This window comes from Papio anubis, chromosome 4 (assembly GCF_008728515.1).
Source record: "Papio anubis isolate 15944 chromosome 4, Panubis1.0, whole genome shotgun sequence".
NCBI classification, from domain to species: Eukaryota; Metazoa; Chordata; class Mammalia; order Primates; family Cercopithecidae; genus Papio; species Papio anubis.
The window spans coordinates 59,033,210-59,045,163 of record NC_044979.1 but is presented as its reverse complement, the minus strand read 5'-3'; positions in this window follow the sequence as shown (position 1 = coordinate 59,045,163).

The window sequence follows — 11,954 nt, the reverse complement described above, 5'->3', positions numbered from 1 at the left end:
AATCTTTTGTAATATAACAACAAAAAGGAGCAATCTTTAAATGTACTTACTCACCTTCTACACTGTAATTCTTGGCACTCTAAATGCTCATGTGTATCAGAACTCTGGAATTAAACTTAAGGAAATTAAATTTCAACATACTGTGTGTTAGCCATTCTTGATTATCTTTTATGGTGAGTCTTTCCTATTAAGTTTGGACCAGAGTGTGGAGCCAACAGTTTCAGCAAAAAAAAAGAAGCAGTGGTGGCTGAATATTGGTAAAAATTACTACAAAACTTATGTTTTGGAGAAATGAAGGTGTAACAGAAGTTTGTCAAATAGGTGACGTTACTTCTGTCCTTTGAAGTTAGTCAAATAGGTGAGTTAAAATGTAATACATAAATGAATAAGAACAGCAAATTAGATTTATATGTAGCAAAATTCCTAAGAGGATGCAGAGTAATGAACTGATCAGTATGGGGGGAAATTCTAAAATAAGAAAGTTTTGAAAAAAATGTTTGAAGGAGGTGATAACAGAATATTGGTGGGGAGTTTAAAGAAGTATGTATTAGTTCAGGCTGCCCTAAAAATACCATAACCTGAGTGGCTGAAACAATAGGAATATATTTCTCACTGTTCTGGAGGCTGGTAAATCTAAGATTAAGGTGCCAGTTGATTCAGTTCCTCAGTGAGGATTCTGCTGCGGCCTTGCAGATGGCCTCTTTCTTGCTGTGTCCTCACATGGCAGAGCAAGAGCGAGAGAGAGCTTGAAAGCATTCTGGTCTCTCCTCTTCTTATAAAGCCCCATCTTAAAGTCCCCACTCTAAAGACCTCATCCAAATCTAATTACCTCCCAAACATTCCAACTCCAAATACCATCGTATTGTGGGTTAGGGCTTTGGAGACATTCAGGTCATAGTAGAGTATGTTTTGTTTAAGGGAACTAACCAGCTAAACAGTTAATATGCAAGATACATGAAAGAGAAAACAATGGTTTTATAATTGTAAGTAGTTTGGCTGTGAAGAATGATAGGATGTGTGGGACAAAGTTGGTGTAAAGAATGATGGGATGTGTGGGACAAAGTTGGAAGACAGCTTTAAATGCTAAGGTGAAGAGTTGGACTTGATACAGTGTGTACTAAGTGCTAGTACATTGGGTCCTTAGTACTAGTACTAAGTGGATACTAATATAAATTCTTTCCTGAGTTGGGTAATACATGTTAAAAAACAAAAAAATAAAAAAAACCCTCTTACCACTACATGCAAAACAAATGGGTTACCAGCAAGTAAAATGTGTTAGTAATCCAAATGTGAGGTGGTGAGAGTCACTCAAGCTAATAACTTACATAATTATGATGTTGCAAAATATGATTCAACAACCTTGTCAAGGAGGAGGTAGAGCAGATATTATTTATTTATCTATTTTATACAGAGTGAAATTGAAATTATAGAGGTTAAAGCACTCTACTTCAGAGTTTCACTCTTGTTGCCCAGGCTGGAGTACAGTGGCACAATCTCAGCTCACTGCAACCTTGTCTCCCGGGTTCAAGCTTTTTTGAGATATAAGTCATATGCCATAGAATTCACCTAAAGTATACACTTCAGTGGCTTTCAGTATATTCACAGAGTTGTGCAAGCATGATTACAATCAATTGTAGAATATATTCATCACCACAAAAAGAAGCTCTGCAATCCTTAGCCATTATCCCCAATCCTTTATCTTTCCCCAGTCCTAGAAAACCACTAATCTAATTTCTGTCTCTTTCAATTTGCCTATTCTGACATTTTATAAAAAAGGAATCATATAGTATATAGTATTTTGTCACTGGCTGCCTTCAGTTAGCATAAAGTTTTCAGGGTTCATCCATGTAGCATCCACCAGTACTTCATTTCTTCTTACTTCTGAATAATACTGAACATTATATGTTAAGAGAGTTAGAGACATATGTTAAGAGACAAATTAGAACACATCCAGCTGAGAGCCTCAGGATTCAAAGTAGCTACAAACTATGTCATAAGGAATAATTGAAGAAATTGGGGATATGTAATGTAGGAATGAGAGATACAAATGACTGAAGAGATGTCATAAATCAAAAGGAGTAGACTGTTTTAGCTGGCTTCAAGGTAGTGTTGAAAGCTGTAGCAAACAAAATTTTGCCTTGCTATGTTGTGAATGGGAGCCTTACCATATGGAATTAAGAAAGAAACATGGAGAATGCAGAAGCTGAATAAGGAGACTTTTTCAAGAACCTTAACCATGGAGAGGGGTTGACATACGGGATGGTAGTTGAAGAGGTAGGTATGGAATTTGTTTCATTTCACTTGTAACTCTTCTCAAATATTATTCAACTGAGAAAAAAAGGATTGCTATTGATATGGTTTCACTGTGCCCACATATAAATCTCAGGTTGAATTGTAATCCCCATACGTCAAGGGTGGGACCAGGTGGAGATAATTGAATCATGAGGTCAAATCCCCCCTTACTGTTCTCCTGAGTGAATAAGTCTCATGAGAGCTAATGGCTTTATAGGTAGGAGTTTTCCTGCACAAGCTTTCTTGCCTGCTGCCATGTAAGACATGACTTTGCTCCTCCTTTGCCTTCTGCCATGATTGTGAGGCCTCCCTAGCCATGCTGAACTGTGAGACAATTAAACCTCTTTCCTTTATAAATTACCCAGTCTTTGGTATGTCTTTATTAGCAGCATAAGAACAGACTAAAACAGTTATGGAACAAAGGAAAAAACATGGCCACCCTACTTTCTGACCACCACTTCAGACGTTTTCATCTCACCCTCTGTTACATTATTACCATCAATTCTTCAGTCTCACAGAGACCTTCCATCTACCAACCATATGCCTTTTCTCTTTCTGTCATGCCCCACATGTGCTAATGTCTCTCCTTGTGCAACTTATATTCCATCTTCCATCAGGATAATTATTCATTTGCAATATCCTCAAAACACTCCCACCATTGTATTCAACAGGAAAAACCTCGAATCTGTTTAAATCTACTCTGCCTATGTATGACTACACCTGTTCAGCTGATCTTGACTGGAGGAAAACACAGTAACCAACAACTCCACCTTTCTGTTTGCTCAGGCCAAATACTTGGAGTTATCCTAGATTCTTTCCTTTTCCATAAGCCTTGGTTATTCAATTTGTTAGGAAATCTTACTAACTTTGTCTTCAAGTATAACCAGAATTTGGCCAAATATTGCCATCTTTACTGATAGACACTAGAGATATTTATGAAATATTAACCAGCTTTCTGCTTCCTCTAATTCTACTTTGATCTCTTACTGTTTCCCACCTAGCAGCCAGATGCATCCTTTTAAAGTGTCAGGGAGAACTATCCATTCACTTTCCATCTCACTTAGAGGAAGATCTCATCTAAAATCCTCATGATGGCATACAAGGACTTGCCATTTTTTTACAATGTGCCTCCCGCGTAGTGTTTTCTGCCATTCTCCTTGTTGTCTGGTTCAGGCTCACTGACCTCCAGACTGTTCTTTGAACCTGCCAAACACACTCCATCATTGGCCTTGGCATTTATGCTCCCCCTGCCTGGAACACTCTTGATCCAGGTATCTGCTTGACTCACTCCTTTATTTCATTCAAATCTCTGATCAAATGTCATCTCATCAGAGAGATATCTTTCCTGACTACTCAACAACCATTCTTTATTCCCTTATTATGCACTATAATTTATTTTTATTTCTTATCACATAGCATACATATGTTTGTGATTATCTGTTTGTTACCTGTCTTCTCTCCTTGAATATACATGAACAAGGGCAGAGACTTTCTCTTTCTTGCTTACTGTTTTATGTCCAAACCTAGAACAGTAAAACTCACAGCAACTGAATAAAGAGGAACTGCTGGATCTAAAGCATAAATCTAGCCTTCTAAATCCATTAATTCATTTATTCAACAATATTAACTGAAGATCTATTATAAGCCAGGTACTGTTCTTAGCACTGGGAATAAGGTGATGAATAAGACAGATTACATTGACGAGGAGATGGTGGCAGTGGTAGGAGGGAGACATTAAATAAATACATAAGTGGATCAATTTAATTGGATAAAATAAAAATAGTCATAAATGCTATAAAAGTAATCTACCAGTGTTTTACAAGAGAGTTCAGGTCTTCTGAGAAGCAGACATCAAGACAGAATTAGATAAACAATAGATTGGGAGAAGATACTGTGAAGGATAAGAGAGAGTGGGAGCAGGAGTAGCTGGGGAGCACTTCAAATGGGATGCAGTTCTGACACCTGGACAAGGAGAGAAGGAAAGAGGGAGTTTGGGACAGGTTATGGTGCAGCTCGAAGAAAGTCTTGACCGACCTGATGAGATCTCTGCCCCAGAACCCAGTCCTGAGTAGATATTGTTCATTAGAGGAGTCCTGCACTGGGCAGAAGTGGTGAGGTGGGCTGGGTCTAGTACCCCTACCTTACTCAGTCATAGGCTCAGGGCAGCCTCAGAAGAGAGAGCCTCGGGTCTAAGTGTGAACACTGCAATGGATCTAAATATGGGGCAGTTGGAGGCTATCAGCCAACTATGCTCCTGTATAGGGTCATCTGAATGGAGCACCTTGGTGGCCACAACAAGGAGTTACTCTGAGGGAAAGATTAGGTACTTTCAACTGAACGTTCATGAAGATTACTCTAAGAGATGACACGTTTGAGCAGAGAACCAGATGACTAGAAGGAATCATGGTTGGAGGAAGAGGATTCCAGTGCCTTTCAATGGTGAGTACAAGGGCAATAGCCCTAGGGTAGAATGTAAGTTGACTTAATCAAGGAACTCAAAGGTTAGTTTGACTGAAGTGGAGAAGAGAGGGGTAGGAGATCAGGGAGGTGAGGGAAGCAAGGTAGGCAGGAACCAGATCCTATAGAACTGTGTAGGCCATTCAGGTGCAGGGAATTTATTCTACATTGGAATTTGTAAGCCTCAGTTTCTTCTTCAACACTGGAGATATTAGAAGTATTGTGTTAAGTAAGATAACTCATAACACAGTTCCAGGCACATCATGTGCTCATAATTATAGTGCATTTTTGTTTCTGTTTTGTCAGATCCAAGAGTAAGAACAAAATAGCAAAGAGAAGTAGATTAAGGTGACAGAGACAGTTGAGGACTTTGAGGGCCAGAAGGAGGGATGTAGTTAAGATCCAAAGAGGAGAAATTGCCTTCAAATTCATGATGCATCCATTTGTATCTTGATGGGAAACAATAACATTTTGTTCATATTTTGTGATTCCTATCTGCCTTGTGTTTTCATGGTTCTCAAGCTTCCTGTTTTTCTTTTTAAGAATAAAATCCTAAGAATGAGGACATGTCTCCCCCTGCCCCAGTGTTTGTTTGCCTTACCAAAATTTCAAATATGCTGTTCTAATAGAGGATCAAGCAAACCTTGGGCCAAGCCTGAAGCATAGGCTAGCTTCTCAAGAAAAGAGCTACCTGGCTTTATTAAAGTCTATGAGTTTATTTACTACATTGGCTTTAAAAATAGCTATCTTGACACCTCCCCCTCTGTTTATGCTTCCTGCTGGCTCAGCTGTTTTTCTTTCACTGTAGCTCTTTGTTTAAGCTGTGAGGCTGACATGTGTGTCTCTTGTTCAGCTCAGCAGGAACTGCAACAGAAGGGTTGACAGAGGACTGGGAGTAGGAGGCAGGCCAAAGGGATTCAGGGAAGCACTGAGTGCTTTTCTGTTCTAATTACTATCAGTGGCAATATTATTCCAAATAATTGTATTAAAGGGTTTAGCAAACGTGTTGCATATCAGTAGTTTATTAGACCACATATGGAGTAGGGGCTAAAAGGAATAAAATATGTTTTAAGTTTTTAAGAAATTATCTCTTTGTAAGAGTTCAGGGGCCAGGGGCATTGACTCATACCTGTAGTCCTAGCACTTTGTGAGGCCAAGGCAGGAGGATCCATTTAGCCCAGGAGTTCAAGACCAGCCTGGGCAACATTATGAGACCCTGACTCTACAAAAAAGTTAAAAATAAGCCAGAGATAGTGGCATGCACCTGTGGTCCCAGCCACTTGGGAGGCTGAGGTGGGAAGATTGCTTGAGCGTGGGAGGTTGAGGCTGCAGGGAGCTGTAATTGCACCACTGCACTCCAGCCTTGCACCAGTGCACTCCACTTTAGTCTACAGAGTGAGACCCTGTCTCAGACAAAAACAAAACAAAATGAAACAAAAAGAATTCAGGGCCATTGAATGGGGGAAAATATTACACAGGAGGAACTTTAAGACATGCAATTATCCAGATCTTCCATATACCCATCTATAACATTATACAAAGTGGAGAGTCAGGCAGCAAAGTGCTCAAGATCAGATCCTAAATCTCTGAGAAAAGTGACTGGGGAAAAATGTATGTAATGAAAGAAAATCTTTGGTCACCTCTCCTGTGCCTGGCTTATCTTTACCCCCTTTGTTCCCAGCTCACTGTTACTCTAACACTGAAGAGGATACATTAAAAATTCCGTAGGCAGAAGTTTCAGACATAGAATGAGCCTCAGAACATTAACTTTATCTTAAAAGCAATGTTCTGCTCTCCGTGCTTTGCTTGCCTATCTATTTCCAATCTCCGGGTTATAGGTAGAACCTCGCAGGAGCTTCTTTTTTCAATTCAATGCACTTGGATGGGTTAATAGGTTCAGGACCTGCCTGAGTTAAATGTTGTTTTTCACAAGCAAGCCTGAGCACACTGGCTCACCAACTTTTAATTCGTGTTAACTGGAAAGTGCTGCTTAGCTCTCAAGCTTCAGCTGTAAATTCAACCTCATTCTTTTACGAAGGCACTTCTTTGGATATCTGGGGCTGCACAGCTATTGATAAAGTGGTGCTTTAATTCACAAAGTGCTCCTGTCCCCTTTCTAAACAGTTCTGTGTTAGTCCACTCTGGCTGCTATAACAAATACCTTAGACTGAAAGACTTACATACAACAGAAATTTCTTGCTCATAGTTCTGAAGGCTTGAAAGTATAAGATCAAGATGCCAGCAGATTCACCATCTGGCAAGGGCTCACTCCTCATAATTGATGGCTTCTATGTGTCCTTTCATGGTGGAAGGGGCAACCAGGCTTCCCCAGGCCTCTTTTATGAGGAACTACTCCATGCATGAGGCTCTACGTTCATCACTTAATCACCTCCCAAAGGCCCTCCCTCATAATGCTATTGAATTGGGGATTAGGTTTCAACATACAAATTTTGCAGGGACACAGACATTCAGAATACAGCCTTCTCATTGGGAACTTTTGGATGAGGGAGAATGTTTAGGCTGGCGGAGCACTTTCCAGGCATTTCTTGATCTTAGAAAGGAAAATTTAAAATGATTTTCCTGGATTATATGGTAATTCTGTATTTAACTTTTTGAGGAATTACCAAGCTGTTTTCTAAAGTGCTATACCATTCAGTTCCCACCATCAGTGTATGAATATTAATATGGTTAGTTGCGGATTCATAATTAGTTACTTCTGGTGCTGAAGCTAGGTCAGACTTTGTGTCACTGCAATTTCAAAAAGTACCAAAAAACAAACAAACAAAAAACCAAAAAAAAAAAAGAAACCAGGATGCTGTGGATTTCATGGTCCTCCTATTCCTTTTTTTTCTTCTCATAATTTTAAGATTCCCATTGGTCAAGGCCGGGTGCGGTGGCTCATGCCTCTAATCCCAGCACTTTGGGAGGCCAAGGCGGGTGGATCACTTGAGGTTGGGGGTTCGAGACCAGTCTGACCAACATGGAGAAACCCCGTCTCTACCAAAAATACAAAAAAAGTTAACTGGGCGTGGTGATGATGCCTGATTACAGGCATGCCTGTAATCCCAGCTACTCAGGAGGCTGAGGCAGGAGGATCACCTGAACCTGGGAGGCAGAGGTTGCGGTGAGCCGAGATCTCACCATTGCACTCCAGTCTGGGCAACAAGAATGAAACTCCATCTCAAAAAATAAAATAAATAAATAAATAAAAATTTTTAAAAATTCACTTTGGTCAAATGATTCTTACTTATAAGCAAAAGGGTATTACCTATCATAATGCTAATTACAGAACATGAATTCAACACATATATATTAAATGAATGGAAGAATGACTAAAAGGTAATCTTAGTGGTTTCACTAGAAGTATTAAGAGCATTTCATTTAAAGAAGTATCTTCTTGATTCTTCCCACTAAGGTATGCTACCATTGTCCTGTCCCTATCGTAACATTTGACGGAAGTTCAGTGTAATAACCTGAGTCCAGCGATAAAACATACAGATTTTAGTTCGGCTCCAAGACTAATTTGCTGTAAGACATTCAGCAAATGATTGTCTTCAGTTTTCTTATCTGTCAAACAGTAATGATATCTGTCTTAATTACTTGGCAAGTTATTGGAGGGAGCATAAGAGATAATGTGTTTATAACTCAGAGTCAGTTGCTGCCTCCGTGCCCTTGACATCTTTGGTGGCATATGCTGTGCCTCCACTTCTGCTTTAACACACTTTCCCTCTGTTCCACACCACTGCAGGCCAGACGTACTTAATTTAGACACATACGTGCACACACACACACACACACACACACACTCTTAATTCTGATAATGTCTCAGAATGAACAAATAATTCAAATTGCACAAAAACAACTAAAAATCACATCTTGAATATTTTTCTTCTTGAAGAGTTTGTGTAGGGTAGAGGTGGTAAAGGTGAAGGGGTGGGGGCCACCGTACCACTCGGGAGATTTTTACAAGTTCCTTGCCTCATGCCGTTTTGACACACCACATTTCTTGGGCTCTTTGCCTCCCAGTCTCCTCCTCCTTTTCTTTTTTCTCCCCAATCCTCTTAAGAGCAAAATCCAATGACTTTCATTTTCTAAAGTGGAGCACCCCAAGCTGCTCTTCTGTTCTTGGGACTCAGCTGGCACCTATGCCCTCTAGATCTCTCTTCTCTTTCAAATGGCTTACTGAAGTATCTTTTTTTCCCTTTCAACAAAAATAGTTCCATCCCTCAGAGAAATTCTGTTTCTATCTGTTAAGATAATACAATGTCTCATTTCATTCACATGTGAAAGTGCTTTGGAAAGTTAAAGAGAATAGTGGATACCTAAGGGATTTTATATTCAACAACCTTTTTTTCTGGAGGAAAAAGAAATAAAAGGTCTGTAATATATTGGAGAATAGCAGTATTCACCCAACAGCCATTTTAAAAATTTTATTCTTGATCATTCATCACAATTTATATAACTGAAGGTGGGCACATAATGGAAGCATAACCAGATTCCCAGTGAATTTGTAGTTGGAAATTACATAGAGATTGGTGTCTCGAAGTGGTTGGATCTGGAAAATACATGCTCTGCATATGCAAGCAGCCAAATTTTTACTCAAGGATAGGCAGAGGAAATATACCTTTAGAAATTAGAAATAATATTTCAGATAAACCGAGAAAAAATACAAGAGAAGAGAGGAAAGGTAACTGGTTCCAGTTCTTTCCTGAGATCTTGATGTGCTCCTAGTTTCAGATACCAGAATGCTATTGAATCCTTATAATGCAGTCCTCTCTCCAGTTTTTGCCCCCTCTTAAGCTAGTTTGAGTTGATTTCTATTGATTGCACTCATAAAATTCCTAATACAAGACATAGTTACAAAATGAGGACTTGTTATTGCTATTGCTGTTAAAGTTGTTCTGGGTTTCCAGAAATGGTATCTCTATCTCTCTCTCTTTTTTTTTTTTTTCCAAAATGTATTTATATGTTTTACCCCGTTTGATTCTCATTGCAATCGTGTGAGGTTGGTAGCACAGGATTTATTTTCCCCAAATTATAAATGAGGAAATTGACTTCCAGGAAAATTAATTGGCAGATCCTTGGTTACATAATCAATATGTGGCAGGGCTGAAAGAAGGCAGACCTTCTGGATGTTTCTGTGACACTGCAAAGATTATGTAGAGAGGAATGCCTTCTAACTGAATTTCCAACCTAGTTATATAAAAGTGTAACTGTGAGAATGTGAACAATGTTTACATTCCACTTATTATCTATATAAATTGAATGAAATTATAGTAAATTCCAATGTAGGGCATAGAGGGCAAGGCCTTACTGACAAAACAAGCAAATGAAAAAGACTAAACTGTAATGCTCTTACCCAGGAAAGTCATATGATTTTGTGTGTAAGGTAAGTAGCATAACTGGTTTGAACTCTAAAAGGCTTTCTAGAATTATTAAATATGGTAGTTTTTTCATATATTATAAAATAATTTTTCTGTATCTCTAATTTTCTCTATATTAAACATGAATCTTTGACTGTCTAGGAACCTAATAGTGGCCTGGGGACACTGGGAATATGTAATTCGTATAATACTGTAATATTGAGCAAATGGTCAATACTCAGGTCAAGTACTCAAAATGCTTGGAAAATCAAGACAGTCCTACTTTATTTCCTCTAATGTGGAGTGTATTATGATTCTCTGGAGACAATATTGTTATAGATTCTGGCCACTTGGAGTGGGTCTAACAGGTTGGCTCTCAGAAGGTAAAGACCTCTTTGAACTGGACTGAGAACAATTCCATTTCTGTTTGCAAACCCCTCACTAGAGCCTAGCACAGAGAGGACACACACTTTCCCAGGAGGGCTGCTGGGGTACCTGTCTTTTGGCTTTTTGTCTTCTGAGGTTGTACTCAAGGCATCTCTGCAGAGACAGGCAAAAATGGCAGAAACAGACCAGAGATTTCGCTCCCTTATATCCAAGGGCTTGGATTCTATTTTAAAAAATAGCAGTATTTCATCAAAAATTGTATGATGTTTTCAGGGAGGTGAAATAGTCATAGAATGTGTTTTTTAAGAAAATTATAAATGTTGTAGCATTTAAATATTTTAATTGTTCCTCATGGAAATCTTTATAATATACATTATGTTAATGTATATTGATTATAGTTTATACTCTGTATAATGATTATACTTTATCAAAGTACAGTTGGCCCTCCGTATCAGTGGGTTCCACAACTGTGGATTTAAACAACCTGTATCAAACATATTCGGAAAAAGCACTTCCGCAGTGTTCCAAGGGGAAACTTGAATTTGCTAGATGCTGAGTACTATGTTGAATCCATATGAAGGAAGTGATGTTGTAGACCTTGTATTAGGTGTTGTACATATAGAGATGATTTAAAGTGTACAGGAAGATGTGTGTAGGTTATACGCAAATACTAAGCCATTTGACATTAGGGACTTGAGCATCTGTGAATTTTGGTATCCTGGGGGTTCTTGGGACAAATCCCCTGTGGATACCAAGATACAACTGTATGTAAAATATATACTTTTATAAAGTATAGAAGTTTATGTACTTTTATATGCTTTATAAAAATGATTTTCTAAAAATTTGCCATGCCCTTCTCCAGTTCTTTTAAAATTCAGCATAAAAGATACTTGGTCCTTATAACCATCCATCAACAATAAAAGTTTTGCTTAATGCATTTATCCTAGCATTGTATACACAGATGAAAATTTAGAAACCATCTAAATTCTCACTAAGAATGGCTCTAATATTCCACACAGTGAAATACTAAACAATTACTCAAAAAGGCTAAATATTCAGTGCTATTCAGTAGAAATATAAGCCACATCTGTAGTTTAAATTTTCTGATAGGCACATAGAAAAAAAAATTAATAGATTAAATTTATTTTAAATATATTTTTAATCCATTATATCCCAAATGTTATTTTAACACGTTATCCATCAAAAATTTATTAGTAATATATTTTTCTTTTTTTTTTTTAAATTAAGTCTTTTAATAATCCAGCATATGGACCGGGCATGGTGGCTCACGCCTGTAATCCCAGCACTTTGGGAGGCCAAGGCAGGTGGATCATCTGAGGTTAGGAGTTGAGGGCCAGCCTGACCAACATGACAAAACCCTGTCTCTATTAAAAATACAAAAATTAGGTCAGGTGCAGTGGCTCACGCCTGTAATCCCAGTACTTTGGGAGGTCA